The sequence below is a fragment of the Argiope bruennichi genome, chromosome 5 (genome assembly GCF_947563725.1).
Source record: "Argiope bruennichi chromosome 5, qqArgBrue1.1, whole genome shotgun sequence".
NCBI lineage: Eukaryota > Metazoa > Arthropoda > Arachnida > Araneae > Araneidae > Argiope > Argiope bruennichi.
Genome location: NC_079155.1, coordinates 131,645,940 through 131,656,276, shown reverse-complemented (window position 1 = coordinate 131,656,276; position 10,337 = coordinate 131,645,940). Strand labels below are relative to the sequence as shown.

Sequence of the window (10,337 nt, the reverse complement as noted above, 5' to 3'; positions counted from 1 at the left end):
AGACAGTCTACAATTGGGATTTAGAGTCAGTCAAGCTCTTCAAGTATTCATTGCACATGCTTATTTTAAGCAAATTTAATATCTTTAGAAACATCCCATTTTGGATAACATACTATAAAGATTTCTTAAATAATCCAGAAAATCTTAAATTATAGTTAGAAATATCTTTGAAGTCAAAAAATATTACCATGTTAAATTCCATTCCTTGGGATCTTCCGGACTGTATTTTCTGAAGAAACTTTCTGAACTGTTCAGGAACAGCAAACAAGCTGAATCTTGGGTTTACAGGAACAACAGATTCCTGAAGTAACTTGCATCTGGTCAGTTTCCTCATTCAAGGAGCACCTTGTAGTAGATCTCTATACATTCAGTAATGGAAGAACCAACAATCCTAAAAAGAAATAGCTTTACTTAAACCTCTATACATGTAAGATTGAGAAAGATTAAAGTTTAATGAGATAGAATTTAATCTACCAAACATTTAATCAAGTCTAAACTATAAGAAAATAGTATGAACGTCAAAAAATTCGAACTAGAGATTTTAACGAGTCTACGCTTTAAACCATTCCGCATCCGAAAAACATTTTGCGGATTTGTATCTTACTTGAACATTTGCAAACCAAATTCGGTGGATGAAACGTGGCCTTTACATATCTTGTAAATATCGCTGGATTTCTACAAAATTTGATGTGAAAATGAATGAATACGATAACTACAAAACCTAAAGGGCTAGACAGATAAAATTTGGTATATGGAATTAGCATTTAAGGTGTAGAATACAAAAGGAAAATTTCGAAATGAATCCATTGCGATTTTATCAGTTCTATACTTTCCCGTGGAAATAAAAGTGATAACTCAAAAACGCACGGCCACAAACGTCGCATTTATATCAAATGTTATTTGTCTATGTGATCTGACTAAAATTGAAGTTTTGCTAAATTGTGGCCCGAGTCGAACAAAGATTCTATATTTCTGAATATATGGTTCATCGAAAAAATTCTCTACTTCAAGAGCAAGACTCGTACAAGGGTTGAAAATAAAGTTGAGCATCCGTGGAGTTCAATCTCGTCCAAGTTCAACAATTATATGTGAAGGAAGGGGTGGGGTGACAATGAAGTAGAAAGTATGCGAGAAAATTTCTGCAAGACTCCGTCCAGATGATTCTTATCTGTACACAGTATATAGAGCTATATACACCAAACAGTTCAAGTTATATCGAATTACAAATGGCATGTCAATAGGCTTGTGATTTTAGAAATTTCTAGCCATCCTAGATGACCAGTTCTTCAAACTCGATAAAATAAATTTTATCATACTAAATTAAAATGCCGTTTAACATTAAGCCGTCAACTTTTTATTGGTTAGATATGTACGTAAATTGGAGAAAAACACGAAATGACTCCAGAGGGTGATTCTGGGGATATATCGAAATTTTATATTTTCAGAGCTCTAAAAATTGAAGCGCGGCATGGAGCAGGTGACACTTGGACTATATAAAGACCACCCGTTTTTTCCCATCCAACAAAATTGGAATGGCTTTCTCCAAACTCATTTAATAAACGTTATACTTTCGCATAAAACTGAACCTTGGGCAAAATATGCCAATATTTTGCATGGCATTGGTGATCAATAGTTGCTAAATATTAATCTTTGGCGTAACTGGCATTTTCTCGTATACGATGTATAGATAAAGTATTGTAATCGTCAAAAAGTTCGAACTCTATATTGACGAGTTTCCACATTTTAGAAATCGAATTAGATAAACATTTTTGTAATCATATCAGCCGTCCGTGTTCTTCCAGCCTCAAGTCTATATGGCAGAACAGAAAAAGCTTTAAGCTAGACGTATGAAAACTTACTCCTCTAACCCAAAATTAAGCAAAGTTGACAGTGAAATTTAATGTCGAGGAGGCATAAAGTTGAAAGCAATTTCCTTAAAGTAACTTATTGATTATAAAGTCAATGTGCTCATTACTGGTGCAATAAAAATACGTTAAATGTTAAAATCAAAGTTCAAATTAACATTTCTAGACCTTGGTCAACAGATTCGAGCCATTCATCCTTTCTGTCTAACATTTAAACGAACTGAAAGAAACTGTCTTAAAATGGTGAAGCAACAAACCAGTTGTCCACAGTTATCTTCCGCCTCGACCGAAAAGCTTAAGCCATTTCTCATATTCCGTCTAAAAAAGTACTTGCATGAGGCGAGTTTAAACAGTAGCCAAATTTGCATTGCAGTTGTTGCCAACCACAAATCACGAAATTTGCATAAAGGTCGGGTTCGAATCAGCTTGTTTACTTATGTAGATCATGGCGCGGAATTGGAAAAACACAAGGAAACCATAAAAATTCGGATCCGAAATAAATTTTAGTATGGATATTTCCCAAATGTCCAACAAAAACAATTTTTACACGAGATTTTTAGATTTCAAATTTTGAACAAAATCCGTTCAGTGAATGTCTGTTCAAATTTAAGTTAACGCGGTAATTACAAAGAAAAAAGATCTAAATCGTACGTTATTTTTAAGGTTAAGTTTAATAAACATTGTTAGAAGCAAATCATTTTAAGTCGAATTTCACCAAGAAAACATTGTCGGCCCCAAGGGTGTCAATTAACAGAACGATGTGCTTCAATGTGGCTTGTCTAAGTAAAGTTCTTGCATATACATAACGCATGTTGAACGTTTAAAATACAACTGCACATATTACATTTCTCTGAAATAACTTATTGGAGAGCGTGTGGGAAAATTTCGGGGAACTACTCCCGCTGGATGCTAACCGATTGAAACAAATTTGACGGATATAAATGTAATCTGAAGACAATAGAATTTTGTATACGATCTTAAATTATTGCGTTTCTATGCATACGACAGTACAGATCGATAAAAGCCAAATTTGGAGACGAATTCGATTCCAATTATCCGAATCTATGTTTTAGATGCTAAACCTGTGTATCAAATTATACGTTGGCTGCACTTAACTACGAGTTGGTTCTATAAGTTTTGTATTTACTGCGTTCGTTTTACTCGGATAGCTTCGATTAACTTTCTCCGATTAGATTTTTTCAAAATTTGAAAGAACTATAAATTTGATATCAAGTCCCACACCAAATTCATCTATTTAGCTCAAAGCGTTTGAGTTTATTTTCACAGAAAAACAGGAATAATGCCAAAGAGAATTGGATTTAAAGATATCAGAAAACATTCGTGAAATCTCTAATTGAGTTTTTGCAAATTGCAATACTTTGTACGAGAAAGTAAAGTTTGATGAAATCGGCGTAATGGTTGTGGCATGAAGATTATCGTGGCTTTCGTCAGAAAATGAAAGAACGAGAAAAATCTCGCGCTATTCTATTCTATTCATGCTAATTTAATATATCTGAGCTACAGCCTAGAACTACCAAACTTGTCTGAAACGTATTTTAGACGATGGGAATTGCACTTCGGGAAAAGGTGCAAATTTTAATCAGAATTTTCTTTTACTGGAAATGAAGCGAAATTTCGGTATCTCTCCTCTATGATTTCCGAATATAACAAATAGTTTTTACATCATTTTAAAGTTTAAAAAAATCGTAAATGATATCAATGTTAACTTATAAATTAAGTTTCTACTCCTAATGAATTAAGAAAATATTTTAACCATTTTCAAACAATTTATGTCGCAAAAAAATGAAGTACGTAGAAAAAAGTAGTTCTAATTATCATGTTGCAATTACGTTGGGGAAAACTTCAATTGAAAGACCGAGTTGACCCGCTGAAATTTTAATCTAAAAATGCGAAGCAGCATTTTTAAGTATTGCTGTCTCAAAGAAAATACGAGATGCGATATTTTCTAAAAAAGTAATACGAGAAAAGATTTGCGATGATTTAAAATCGCTATCGATTTAATTCATTCTTATCTAAGGTACATAATACATAGGATATCCACACTAATCAGGGCCCAACAGCTAATTTCTATTACTTTAATAGATACATACGCGAATGAGTCTAAATGAGATTTTAAGTAGTTTGAATCAAATATTTCTATAAATTACGTTTACGCAGATTTTTACACATTTACATTTTTATATTGATCCTGAATTCTATGAGTCATTTAATAAAATATGCTTGAGACATTAATATTTAAAGTTCCACTCTTTCGCAATTAAGATGTATTAAGTTATGAAAATTTGAACGCCTATTCTATAAAAACTCGCCAAGATACACTATTCAGGGTTCGGATTTTCCAAGGCAGATTGTCTAAAATAATGCAATCGATAATCTTAAAATACAGTAGACTCCCGATTATCCGCAGACGGGTTATCCGCGCCTGTCGCACTTAAGTTTTTTTTTTTTTTTTTTCTTCCAAGCAAAGAGAAAATGCTTCCAAAGCAAGAAGCAAACACAAATGACTGATTTTTTCAAAAAAGTGTAGTTTTACAGTTAAGCTTTTGTAATTACGTAATACATTACAGTATTAAAACAGTACATATGTAGTAATTTTTATGTGTATCCTTGACGCTTCTCGTAAGTACAAAGCACTTTTCTGTTTTCATTAACAAAATGCATTTTAGGCTAGTTTTGAGTGATATACTAAAATAGTAAGCGTTAGTCAAACATTTCCTGCTGTTTATTTTGCGTTTTATTGTACATAAAACGATTTTTCAAAGTTGGAATGACTGTTTTCTCTTTTGCTATACCCGTTTAGCTTTTTTCGGATTATCCGCGATTTTTGTTATCCGCGGCGGCCGCGCCACCCAATTCCGCGGAGTGTACTGTAATGATATTCAAAGCATTCTTGTTCAGGCTTGATCTCTGGTGACAACCATTAAACGCAAGTAATTTTACCGACCATGATTTACATAGAACTATATAACATTTAGAATTAATTGTTTTCTGAAGTACATTTATTAATTGAAATAACGCATTTAAATCTTTTTGAAGAAAAAACTGAATTTGACGAATCAGAAGTTCACTTAATTCCTTCAAATACTGAATTATAAGATATTCTGCGATACATGTAAGTTTATAATACTGAAGGACTCGATTTTCTGTAGTTAAAAAATGACTGGTTTCAGTAAAAAGTTCGTTCATTTCTTATTCAAATTTAAATCTTACGGCGAATTGGAGATGACAGCAAATTAAATATATGTATTACAGTGAACAAAGGCTTCTATAATGTGAGCTATGGGGCTGTAAATTTGGAGCTTAATATTTTGATTAAGTCATTAAGAGACCAAGGCACATAAATATTTAACCGAATTCTGGGAGTTTTACACCTGGTGACCCAGCTGGTCAACAAAGGCGGCCAATATTAAATAATCCGCATCCATTTTAATATTCATAATTTATGTATGAAAGAGCACATCACTGCGTGCAATTGAAGTAGTGGAGTGCATGAGCAGTTTCATCGGCATTTGACTAAGATGGCATAAATTTACTCCTGAATTCAATCGGTTAAAAACATTCTAGATAGCAACAGATCCATTAACCATTTCGGATTTTAATTAACAGTTTTGAAAATTTTAACTGTAATTTTATGAACTGAAAAATGCTGAAAGGAAGATTTTAAGTAGTTTACGACTGAAACAGCCTGCTGCTAATTGGCTAGACTGCTTTAGTTGACTAAAATTATTGGGAATAGCGGTAAGTTCAAGTATCTTTACAATTTACAACTTATTTCAACACTGAAAAATAAAATATATTAACCTACAAAGAACCAGTTGGAGTGGTCACCAAAACACTCGCATATTCTAAAAAGGTGTCATTACAGAGAACATGTTTCATGACATTGGTGTACAATTATGAAATATTCATTTCAATAAAGAATTTATCGTGTGATCCTAAATTCATAAAAATGTTACGGAGCCCCCATTAATACCTAGCATGCGGTTAATAGTACCCGTAAAATTAATGTGCTTTAGACGCGTTTATCCCAACCGATTGAAATCGGATTGACCCAAAACCACATTATATATATATCATGTTTACGTGCTTTTGAAATTACCGACTGACTGACCGACGTGAAGCCCTTGATAGATTTGATTCAAAATTTAATGGACATCTATACTATAGATATTAAGCATGTACCAAGTTTAGTTCAGCTATATCAATGTCCCGTTTTTAAGCAACACTTGTCTATTAAAATATGTACCAAGTTTCATCTGAACTCTCGAAGTTAGTGCTGATTTGTATTTAAACAGCAGGGCAGATTTCTTTAGGACGGATTTTGCTTATAATTCGGCAAAAATTTAAAAATCTTATGTAAAAACCGTAGTCCAAATTCACCCGTCTGTCTCAAAGTATTTTTGAATTGTCTATCAAAGACGAGCAAACTTAGTGTTACTCATAATCGGGGTGGTCAAAATCTCGAATTTTAATTTTTCGACGATTACAGTACTTCAGATGTTAGAAAGTAAGAATGAACATGGATCGCAATTAAAAAAATTAACACTTCTGCCAAGCACATGCAGCAAACTCATTTAGTAATATACTTAGTATGATTTTATTGTCAATAAATAGCATTAGCAATTGAATATATTGTAATTTTAGGAGACAATTTTAAGTAAGCTACTTAAGATATAACATTCAGCATCTAGACTTAAAAGTTAAGAGGAAGTATAAATTGTAAATTAAGAAAAAATGATATTTCAGTTTACTTACATTTGTAAAAGTCCCGTACAGGTGTAAAGCACCAGCAGATAATTACGGAAGTCAGCCTCCATTGCGTCGTGGCATTAGTCGATTCTTGCATAGCAAGTCTTCTAATATCCCTCCATTTTTGTTCAAATTTTCTCGACTAACCAAGTATCCAAGCAATATCAGATGAGATGACAGATTGAATCATCTGAAAAGAACGGAAATACATCAGTGAAACGTGTTTAAACTGTTCACAATTTAAAGATATAGAAAATGACATGATCCTTAAAGTGATCTCTGTTTATAAAACCATTGACACAGTAATTTTGCTAATTAGACGATTCAACTTATTTGGGGCATTATTTTAATTTCTATGAAAATGACATTTGGGTAGTGAAGCGTTTTAGTGATTTACCTTTCAAATTTATATTTTTACTTAATTGCAAATTAAAAATTAAAAATTCAGTAATTCGATGCACGAGTTACTCATCATCGTTTGCGAAACTTAATAAAGAATTAAAAGACAGCATACTGGTGTTGAGCTGATGCTGGATAATCAGTTTGAATTTTTTTGATGTCGAACAAAGCATGCCGAAGCGTCTTCAAGAAATTCCCAACACAGATGTTATCCTCCTACCCTAGCATTAAAATTGTGAACCATTGTTAAGGCCATGACAACCACGAATTTTTTTTTTTATTGGAGGTCCACATATGACCGTTTTGTACTTCAATAGTATAGTGAACCTAGAATGTAAGTATTTTTTGTCGATCGAAATTAAAATTGTTAGAAACTCAATTTTTGTAAGAAGATCACATACTAGATTTCATCTTACTAAAATGTTGAATTTTTATCACATGCATAGAAGCAAGTATACTTACTGACAGTCAACCCATTGACTGATTAATTTCAAGATTTGGCACAGATAATTTAGATGTTAAAATTGTACTAAATAGCAAGCGTCTACCTTTTTAAGCTTCATAGCTATTGTGTTGCACTTTTCATCGAGATCTTAAAATTTTAGCGACGGTTCATTGTTGTAGCTCAACGAATTTCGATTATGGCCATATACAGACATCTCTAAAGACAGTTTCCTAACTCGTGGAGGACTGAAACATGACAATCAAAAACTCGAATCGAATTTCTGCGATTACAATAAGCTATGAGAAATGGCATGCTAAATTAAAACCCATCAAAACGCAAAAGCATAACTAATTAGATGCGACATAATCCAAACATTCAACTGCCCCTAGATGAAATTTCATTAAGATTTTTCAGGAACAAAATGCAATGGATAATTGCAACGTGTATAATTTTGAAATGTAAACTCCACAAAAAATTTCTACATAAATAATTGAGCAATCCACAAAGTTAGCGGTATTTTACCCTTGTAACCATACGTTGCATTTTCGACATCGGAGTGGCTCGTTTTGGTCCGTTTATCTTCAAAGATTAACACTACACTTGCATATAAAATCTTTTCATTCAACGCATTAGAGAAGCTAATAAGTTCACATTATAGTTTTAGGCGAATTTTTAAAGTTAAAACAATGTCTGCAACATTCCAACTGCAGATGCCCAAAGGATTGCGACTTGCAATTATCAATGACGAATACAGGCGCTTTCAGGTTGGACAGTATTGCAGACTAACCACTAATTGATTTGCTGGGAATATTGCTTTCGTTTTATGTTTAATCTCGTAAATACAACTTGACGCTCATGATTCTCTCCTCAACTGAAACATGTTCTTAATGAAGCATAATTCCATGAGATCGTTTAAATGTTTATTAAGTTTCTCGAAATTAAGTTTCCGAGTATTCTATATCAAATTTCAAGTTATCTTTTAAGGTAATGTAATTACAGTTTGTTTCCGGATTAGCAGAAGCGTTTTTTTCCTGAAGCTTTCAGAAATGGAAGGAAGTCATGCGATTGTCATTTGATGAAACAATACAAATGGTTTGAATATCATTACAATAATGTAATGTAAGAAAAACTAATAGTTATTTTAAAAATTGTCAAAATTCATAAAAAATTATATGGCTATAAGATTTCCTTAGGCGATTTTTTAAATTTTAAAAAGACGCAGAAACTAAATTTTTACTTCGATGTTTTAGGAAATTATGACCCAAGAAAATTCAAGTTTCATTTAGCATGCAATTAAAGTTCGATAAAATCGCTTAGAGATAAACATTTTCATCTTATAAAGTATACCTGTGCCAAATTTGATAGTTTTAATAGCTGTCCTGTAAACTTCCGGCACAAATATATACAATTCCTTTTTAAGTATAAAGTTCAAGAGAAAACCAGCCAAGATATAAAAAAAAACCCAGTTAGAATTGAAATGTACTTTGAGAGATTAGAAGTTTTATTAAAAATTGGTCGGAATAGGTTTGAATTCGATTTTTCAAATTTTCGTAATTCTATAGATTTAGAATTCATAGTGTAGGGATAAAATGCAGTTAGAAAGTTACTGTTTTGCATTTGCGAACTAAATATTGCAGAAACTGATCTAATCATAAAGTTTTTGAACCTAAAGGTTGTGACACAAATGGACAAGCACATTGTTTGTCGGGATATGCCGTTGAAACTTTTAATTGATTATTTCTTATTCAAATTTCAATTAAAAATTCTTCAACAATAAAACAGCTAATTGGTCAATAATTGGAGCTTAATCCACATATTTCGCTTAAATAAGAAGAGTAAATCCTCAAAAGACATCCAAAAAGTGTCGAAAATGAGATTAAATTAATTTTCAGAACACTGGTTCACAATTGCCAATTTCGCATTCGATAAAATTGCGTAACAAAACGTTACAAACGCGGATACATATTATACGCTGGCTGAGAATGAATATTCCATAGATAACTAACTACAGAAACATTAAAAACTAGCGTCACACATTATTCACTTTCATTTGCAGCAAAATACTTACGAAGTTATGAAAAAATTGACTTTTCAGAAAAATTAGGCTGCAAAAAAATGAAAGTTTTCAGAACGGCGATGGTCTATAACTATCAGTTTGTAACCTAAAGCAAAGTACCAGAAAACATCCGCAACATACTAAATATTTACCGAATATAATAAACAACTTGCGATAGAAGCACGAGAAAAATTACCTTATTCAGATTAACAAGAGTCTGTCTCAATCCTAAGGCAGTCGAGGTCTCCCCTTTCTGATTCAGACGAAGTCAGATATCACTATACCAAAAATCTTCGCAAATTATAATCTACTTCACTTCAAATCGATGGACTAGAGCATAACTCCTTAAGCCATAGGTCCAGGTTCTAATCATGATTGTTTGAAAACTTTTTATGCTATTAAAATTTCGTCAGCCTTTGCAATGCGGATTTTTTTTATTATTATTATTTATTAAGTTACGATAAATAACTCCATTTAATTCTAAGAATTTCATTCCAGTTTTACAAATAAGCACAATAAACTATATTTCTTTTTAAATTCTTTTATTGCAGATTAGTTATTTGTTTTTGTTTTCATTTCCTTGATTATGAATACACTTGAGAACGCCAATAATATGAACTCAAATTATTTATTATTTATTAATGGCTACATTTGTAAAAAGTATTTGAAGCCCTGGCAAAGAACTTCAGGATAGAATAATATTCTATTATTATGTTCATGACTTTTTAGAATTTAAGAAAGAATTTTGAAATCAACAACAACAACAAAAAGATGAGTTAAATACTAAATTGTAATAATAAAT

General features: G+C 32.1%; 1 long non-coding RNA gene across 1 annotated transcript; it reads right to left on the bottom strand.

Annotated features, from left to right (window-relative positions):
* Positions 1 to 270: 270 nt before the first annotated feature.
* LOC129968503 (uncharacterized) lies at positions 271 to 9,784 on the bottom strand. Its single transcript, XR_008784415.1, has 3 exons — positions 9,732 to 9,784; positions 6,642 to 6,825; positions 271 to 391 (listed from the first exon to the last, which is right to left on the bottom strand). It is a non-coding gene; the product is annotated as an uncharacterized LOC129968503 (long non-coding RNA).
* Positions 9,785 to 10,337: the final 553 nt, after the last annotated feature.